The sequence below is a fragment of the Danio rerio genome, chromosome 15, assembly GCF_049306965.1.
Source record: "Danio rerio strain Tuebingen ecotype United States chromosome 15, GRCz12tu, whole genome shotgun sequence".
Classification (NCBI taxonomy): Eukaryota; Metazoa; Chordata; class Actinopteri; order Cypriniformes; family Danionidae; genus Danio; species Danio rerio.
Window position 1 is genome coordinate 23,233,041 of NC_133190.1, and position 9,013 is coordinate 23,242,053.

General features: G+C 37.2%; 1 protein-coding gene across 6 annotated transcripts in view; it reads right to left on the reverse strand.

Annotated features, from left to right (window-relative positions):
• Nucleotides 1-6,979, reverse strand: part of tpst1 (tyrosylprotein sulfotransferase 1) — an 81,756-nt gene extending 74,777 nt beyond the window's left edge. For 5 of the 6 annotated variants that reach the window (XR_012390365.1, XR_012390364.1, XR_012390366.1 and 2 more), the window contains exon 1: nt 6,851-6,979. The gene's annotated coding sequence lies outside the window, so the exon portion shown is untranslated. 6 annotated transcript variants of the gene reach the window in all.
• Between the last annotated feature and the right edge of the window lie 2,034 nt (nt 6,980-9,013).

Genomic DNA, 9,013 nt, shown 5'->3' on the forward strand with positions numbered 1-9,013 from the left:
CATATATAACAGTTTGCATATTTTAAATTCTCAACATTGTTCGTCATCTACAGTATCCTGATTTTCTTCCTGTGTCCTGACAGTAATAAACCTGCTGTGAAAAGCAAGCACTACATTCCATGTTGGTGTTATTCTTGACGTACATCTTAAGGCGTAAATCATAGGTTTAGATAAGCGCCAGGATCGTCATCGTTAAACCTCAACATCCTACAAACATCAGCCGCCTCTGATAAGTGCGAGGAACTTACAGCGCTCTTTCAAGGCCTGTGCAGATTTACTTTGATGGAGAGGGGCCTTGCTCATGATGGATTTCTTGGCCACAGGCTGTTAGTGCTGACAGATGGTAAACAGGAATTCCACACCCAGAATCCTCATTGTAATGGATGAGACTCTCCACAGGAGGAAGTGATGTTGTTCAGGAACATCTTCCCTAAATGTGTCAGGATGAGTCACGGTTTCATCCTCTTCCCTGTTTGCTTTAGGTTTAAGCGCACGTAGAAAACAAGTTATATGGTGGAAAGCCACTCCACAAAAGAGAAACAGATCTTAATTGCAGCTAAGGCTCAAGTAGAGCTAGACAACTAAAGCTTATGAAGGCTACATTAATGACCATTAAGGAACCTTGGATGCTGTTTACAGAGATTTTAAAGGCAGCATCCTCTAATCACTCAAGATCACAGAGGAAAGGCCTCTTAGCTGATTTACAATTGCGGTTAAGCTATGTTTGGTCTCGCGTTTCACATTTGTGAAAGAGAAATCAAGAAGGTGTTGGTATTAAATTAATAGAGCTTCCACACTTCTGTTACGGATATCCTCCACTGGATTTGACATTGATCTGTTTGGGAATCCTCCACAGGCCTGTGCTGAAACCAGACCACAGCACCACTTAATAAGAAGTAGAGCCTCAGAAGCTTTTTTTTAACAAGACCTGAAGGGCATTTCAATCTTTTTTTTACGAAACTGTGGTGGGGGTTGCATTTTACTTATTCTGGGATTATAATTGCATCTTTGTTTTTTTAGGAATGGTTTGGGATCACTGGGTTCTTTTTATAGGACAGTTTATTCAGTCTGGATGCTTTAAATTGATCAGTTATCTTCAATTGATCTTCAATTTAAATTGAAGACTTATATTTCCTAAATTAACCTTGAATAAAATGTTTCCACAAAAGACAATAATAACCAAATTAATCAGATGAAAAAACTAATTCAGCTTGTTATCACAGCAATAAATTGAATTTTAGAACATATTGAATTAGAAATCAGTTCTTTAAATAGCACTTTCACTTTTAAAATGTTCTGTATTCTTATATAATAAATAGTGGTGCAACAATGAGTAAAGCCACAAAAAAGAGGGTCCATTTAATAGCATAACCTATTGGTGGCCAATAATTTTTGGTGGGCGAAAATTTAATACATCTCTAATATTAACAAACTTCTAGATTCCCGTTTTAGCACATTCCTGCTGTGCGATTGGTTATTAAATCAATATGGAGTAAAAAAGTCAAGAGCTTATCATTGTTATCGAAATCCACATTTAGAACCTATAATCGATAACATTTTTCCAGGTCAATTTTTTAAATTACCTACCACATGTGGACTCACGTGACCCCGCTCTGTTTACACTTGTGTTGAACAAAGCATGTGATTTGGCACAGCCTTCACGCAGGCCCCTTGCTGTGACTGATGCCGACGCTGACATCTCAAAAAATTTAACTACACGTTGCGACGACACATAGCACAAGCTCTGTGATTGGTTAGCTTGGTAGCGTTGACAAGCGTAGACAGCACAGAGAGGGCAATAAAAATTATAGAATCTTTCATTAGAATGAACAGTGACGCAGTGGTTAGCACAATGGCCTCACAGCAAGAAGGTCGCAGGTTCGAGCCCCGTCTGGGTCAGTTGGAAATTCTGTGTGGAGTTTGCATGTTCTCCCTGTGTTCGCGTGTGTTTCCAAGGACATCCAGTGTAGGTGAATTGGGTAAGCTAAATTGTCCGTAGTGTATGTGTTTGTGTGTGTGTGTGTGTGTGTAAATGAGTGTGTATGGATGTTTTCCAGTGATAGGTTGCAGCTGGAAGGGCATCCGCGGCGTTAAACATTTGCTGGATAAGTTGGCGTTTCATTCTGCTGTGGCAACCCTAGATTAATAAAGGGACTAAGCCGACAAGAAAATGAATGAATGAATGAATGAATGAATGAATGAATGAATGAATGAATGAATGAATGAATGAATGAATGGTTCATTAATCGTGTTAAAGTGTTTAATTCATTAAAATTTAGATTTTAGGCCAAATCACCCAGCTCTAGTTATCAACATAAATTTTATCACAATTCAATATAATATCATTTATCAGCCCAGCCCTACAGTGCATTGCTAATTTTCTTTTCCTTTGAAACCTTTGATTGGATTGAATCTTTAGAAAGCTTTTGGTAATGCAAAAAAGAGACCCTAACAATTCAGACATGGGAAAAAGATCAAACTCAGTAATCTTGCCTTTCATACAACACTGATCCTTCCTAAGGAGGTTCAATCTGGACCACTTGAACAAAACCCTTCAGAAAAGATGCCTCAGAAAATGAAATTCAGCACCGCTGAAAGAGCAACGGACAAAGTGAGCAGGATACTTTTCATTTTAGATACGAGGGCTTCTGTTCAGAGGGTGAGGACAGAATGGGAACATTTGATTTAGAAAGAGCTCTGTGATCAGAACTAGGCAATCATTCCTGAATATGAGAGATATGTGTTGACAGCATTTCTGTGAGATTACAAGAGACGCAAAAGACGAGCTTTGTGGGATGTGTAAACCAAATCATGCATATGCACCCACTTAGTAGTACTACTACTACTACTAATAATAATAATAATAATAATAATAATAATAATAATAATAATAATAATAGACGCAGTGGCCCAGTAGGTAGTGCTGTCGCCTTGCAGCAAGAAAGTTGCTGGTTCAAGCCTCGGATGGGTCAGTTGGCGTTTCTGTGTGGAGTTTGCATGTTCTCTCTCCGTTCGCATAGGTTTCTTCCGGGTACTCCGGTGTCCCCCACAGTCCAAAGATATGCAGTACAGGTGAATTGGGTAGGCTAAATTGTTAGAAGTGTACGAGTGTGAATGAGTGTGTATGGATGTTTCCCAGAGATGGGTTGCAGCTGGAAGGGCATCCGCTGCTTAAAACATGTGCATGATAAGTTGGCGGTTCATTACGCTGTGGCGACCCCTGATTAATAAAGGGACTAAGCCGACAAGAAAATTAATTATTGAATGAATAATAATAATAACAATAATAATAATTAATATTGAAGTGATTTCTGATGGATCATGTGACTCTGAAGACTGGATTAATGAAGATGAAAATTAATCTTCAAAAACACTGGAATAAATGATTAAATTAAATGATAAACTACTTTTGAACAGTTATGTTATAGTGCAATAACATTTCACAATTTTTACTGTATTTTTAAATGAAATAAATGCAGCCTTGGTAAGCAGGAGAAGCTTTTTTTGAAACATTTAAAAATGTTTTTTTGAAACATTGAAAAGACCCCAAACTTTTGACCGGCATTGTACATTAATAAGCAACAGAAAACTCACACTTCAGGCAGTCATGAACACGTTCAGGGCCATTAACTGAGATAATAAATGTTAATAATATTCAGTTTCTTCAGATTGTTTTACTTCACAAGACCTCAATGGATCGCCAGGGGCCAATGGTATAAATTTTGTTTTACCTGTCCTAAATAGGCATGGGACGATAACCGCTTTCAAGGTATTCCTTGGTGTGGAAAAGTCAAGGTTTTAAAAACCGCCAAACTTTTCTGCTATAGCGTTCTTAAGGTATGTGCAAGACTTTTTTATTAATGTTTTTAGGACAACAGTAACTCCAGCAGAAAAGATCTTCAAAGATACCATTTTAAATTGTAAAGAAATCTGTGATTTTGAAACTAATAAAGACAGCAGAAGTATTTAGCCTGACATATTTACTGTTCCAAGATATTTTAAAAGTTTCTTTAGTCATCATAGTGTCAGAATCTTATAACGGTCCATACCTAGACCTGAATATGTTTTTTTTTTTTTTTTTCTAATGTGCAGTTAGAGGTCTAATAAATCTCTAATGTTCCACTAAAAAATACAGCACCTACTTCTTGGATGTCCAGAGGGTTAGTTAATTTACAGCTAATTTTCATTTTCAGATCAACTTTCCCCCTCTAAAGCCCAGTGCCACCATTTGACAAAATAAATAAATAAAATCATATCTAATGTTATACCTTTAATAAAAAAAATTATGATACCTAGCATTTGAGATAATATAACTGGATTTTAAAGGTATTTTATTAAGTATCCTATTTATGTACACAAAAATACTACATAATTTAAGATCAGCAGTAACCTTAATTTTTTTTTCTTCATTTTGTTATTTTTTTAACATTTATTAATTTTCCCTTGGCTTAGTCTCTATTTTAGAGGTTGCCCCAGCTGAATGAACCGCCAACTATATTGGCATATGTTTTTTATGCAGCGGATGCCACTCCAGCCACAACCCAGTACTGGGAAACACACACACACACTCATTCACTACAGACAATTTATATTTAAATACACTTATAGCGCATGTTTTTGGACTAAGGGGGACACCGGAGCACCCAAAGGAAACCCACGCCAACACAGTGAGAACATGCAAACTCCACACAGAAATGCCAACTGGCCCAGCTGGAACTCGAACCAGTGACCTTCTTGCTGTGAGGCGACAGTGCTAACCACTGAGCCATTGTGCCTCCTTTTTAACAACATGTTAATGATAATGTGTTTAATAGCATAAGGGCGAGACAAGCTGTCACTCACACAAGATCGACTAATAACAAACAACAATGATAAAAAGATCTAATCAATTAAACTCCACATCTACATAATCAATTGCAATATATGTAATAACAGTGATCAAGAACAGAATTAAAACATTTTATACCAAAATTTAATATAAGCGCATTCTTCAAAGATGTTTTCCTAAAACACAGTAATTATATGTTACCCATTCTCTAAACCTGATTTTCCAATTACGGCTGGAACACAGACTGGGACACAAAGTGGCTTTATTCCACTCGCCAATCTGTGACGGTGTTACAGTATTTCTTACGACATCCAACCCCAAGACATTCTGCAGAAAGCCTTTCTAGATCACATTACTTCATATTAGTACATCCAACATTTTGACAGCATTCTAAGAGAGAGGCTTTTAGGTTCCTCAACGAACTTGAAATGCTGAACACTTTGCAGCACATTTAAAATGATCTATGACAATGTTGATTTGAGAAGCGAGAGGCCTAATCTAATAGCCAGATGCACCGATTAGAGTGTTTCATCGAAAATGCCCAAAGTGTGGTGTTGCAGTGCTAAAACTGATCTGAAGTGGCAATTCAATCAGCTAACAAGTACAAAACCTCCCGAGTCATTTCTCTATAGTTTGTATCCAGTAAAAATGATTGTGCATCAGAATTGTCTTATGATCTCTGAGTTAAAACATCTCAGTCTCCACGCCTTCTAATGGCTGGTTCACAACTACCTGATGGGAGAATCTGGAGTGATCATGCAAACAACCACAACCACAAATTTAAAAAAGATTGAACAACATGACACATCAGTGATCACAGGCAGCGAACGTGAGGTTTAGCCACTAAATAAAGAGACAAACAACACCGGAAGGTCTCTCTGTTTCCACACATGCTGAAAGTCCATATTTCAGGTCTCTGTACACAATCAGGGTTGCGCAAAAAGCAAGGACGAATCAATATGCAAGTGTTGCGCTTGTGAGACGAAACCACAAGAGAAGTTAGGGTTTCAGCAGAAGCGTTATCAAAAAGGACTGTCCATCAAACTTATATCAGTTCAAGCGGACAGGAAAGAGTTAGTATGATCCAAATACAATCTTGAATTTCTAATTAGCAAACGACAAAATAATATTTTATTTACTATTTTAACAGAATACAAAGAAATTAAACACATCAACACATTGTTCTATCAAGCAATCAGAAGAAAATACTGTTTTTTGCAAGTCTAAGATGTGCATTGTGTACACACACACACACACAGCTATTAAGCTTTCCGTGCCATATGTCACTTTTAACAGTAACAGTAAGAATATCAGTCCCCTCTCAGACAAGACAAGGAACAATTGTCATTGCACTCATGCTTGGCTAAAGGGCAACCTAATTTAAATGAAAGGTTTTTCTATTGTCCAAAATAATCTTTTGAATCTGGAGGGGCTGCGTGGCCATAAATTATGAATTTGGCTGGAGTGACAGCAAGACCATAAGGCTACAGGCAGCACTATTCACAAAAGAAAAAAAAGAAAAGATTGCTAATCATTATACTGCTGTATATACTTATACATTAACTATGACACATATATTTAATACAATGGTCTCCTTGTTTATATAACCACAACGAATAGCTATAAAAGTGTATATAGAAAACAACTGCAAAGCTTCAGTTTGCCTGTAACTATACATATGTGTATTGTTTTTGTTTCATTGGGCATGGACACATCAGGGTTTGATATAGGCTAGATAAAGCAGATGAGTGCCAGTGACAGCTCGGCTGATGTCCTATACAGTTCAATTCAAAAGCTGGCACGTGCCAAGTCCGTATTATTTTCTCCCGTGACATATCATATGAGACGCAAGAAGAGCAGCTTTTTAAAAAAAGACTAATGAAGTTACGATCGATTAAAATAAGAAATGGGGGTGTCCTGTTCTCCCCAAAGGAAAGTAGGCAGAGATGCGGTTGTTACGGACGTTAATGCAAATACATTGTAACGCTGCAACACTTTGTGGTTGTATGTAAATAAACGTACCTGGTCTGGTAGATCCGTCACGACAGACGATTAGTGGGTTACACAAAAACTCTTTGTAGACGAGGACCACCGCACAGACGTGCGATTCGCTTGAGCTGGTCCATTCACCGCTTTAAAATGCGACACTCTGGACGTCTCGACGCTGCGCTCAACACAACTGTATCTCCCAGAGAGCGCGTCACCTTCACTGGGTTGCCAGATGCTCGCTGTATGACCACGACTTCATATAGATGTTTCCATTAAATCACGGTGTCAAACAAGCACGGCCTGAATTTGGTGGATTTTATAAAGATTCCCACATTTGAATGAGACAACTACTTAAAACGCGCAATCTTAAATCTAAATCACTGAGGAGAAATTCCCTCCGACCGTGTAAAACACAGCGGGTTTGCGCGAGGAGCTTTTATCCCACACAGGCAACTCCTTTACTGGTTCACGGTCTGTGGAAAAATTTTAATAGCAGCAGCCTCATTGGCTTATACGCTATATGACGGAAACATTTTGACGACTGCTATTGGTTGTTGGCTTTAACCCCGCCCTCTTTTGTTGTGTTTTGCAAGAGAGCCCCGTGCTGATACAAGGGTCTTAAAGGGACAGCACATGGTGCCTGAGAAAATAAGACTTTGGCTTATTTCAGTTTTTTCACTTGAATAGATGTCACGAATAGAGTTAAATGATAAACAACTGAAATTATTTGTAATTACAGAAACAAGATCATATTTTTATTACATAAAACATATATCTATTTTAGGCACATAAATATTTAGAAAACATTCACAAATAGTCAGATGTGATGTTTGCACTCATTGCAAAAATTCTGACTCAATGCATTTATTCTATTTACTAAACAGTTAAAGGGCATCTAAGGTAGGTGTCTTTTTTGTCTTCAGTTAAAAAGATCTTAATCTGAACCCTTTCCAGAAGACACAAAACTTCATAATGTGTTAATATTAGGCTAGATTTAGGTCACAAGCATCTAAGGACAATGTTATTTTGATGTCCAATAGCGATGTGAAATTTCTGGCTGGAGTTATAGATATTTTTCACCACTTTGGTGACCCGAAAAGATGGATTATACATTTTAGGTTTGATTTTCTTGCCAAGAATTAAAAAACTCAAAAGTATGATAATTACAACATGACTTGAATCCAGCTTGTTGTCTCTGCAGATGTTGCAGTTAAAGGTTCAGTTACATTAGAAAAAAAAAACAAATCTGTAATATTTTGACAGGAAAAATGCCAATTTTCAATTGTGAAGCAAAAGTGATCTCACTGTGAAATCTACAGAGGAAAATTGCTCTACCCTGATATTTCTCATTGTAGATTAAAGTCACTGTATTTGGAGGGTTACTTCCAAACTGTGCATTTTAATTTAGTAAAAATCTGGCAAATCTGTGGGTTAACAAATATTATTCCAGTGGTGTTTCTAACCTTTATCGGTATCAAAAAACAACAACAAAAAAAAAGAGGGTTTTTTTATAAAACTATCATCACCAGTTGTGGTTAAACAGCTGATAGAAATTAATTACATGAAGGAAATAGGATGTCAAGTTAAGTCAGTTTTCCATAAGCTCCATGGTCAGACAATGATTTACCAGAAGCAATCAGAGTGTGATTCAGAAGCCAGAAACACATTTCAGACAAAATACAAGAACGTTTTGACTTAATATCGGACAGAATTAAAACAACAGTGCCTTTTTTGTCTATTCACCTTGTCTGTCTGCAATAATGTTTTTAATAATTTATTTGGAGCAAGTATTAATGTTGTGTGGATTCTTCCAATCTATTTAACAGACAGCTAAAGCATATATGAAAAGACTGATCATTTTGAAAGTGTACTAGCTACTTTTTAAGGGTAAATACAATGATGAATAAAAAGTACATGAAATGTACTGAAATGTAATCAGTTTCAAGAGTTCACACTTAGCTGATGATTGATTATAAAGTGTGTTTGGCATGCTGTCCCAGGAAAGAGAGTCCTGAGCTCATAAGGTCCTCAAGCCGGGGCTCAATCTCATTTTCAGGGTGAAAGGGGAGTTTGAGCTCAGGTAGATCTTGAGAACTCTCCTGCTTATTTATGGCTAATGACAACAAATTAGGTATTGCTGTGGAGAGATATACTGCAGAGTAAGTGCTCATCTATGGTGCCAGTTTGGTTTGATCA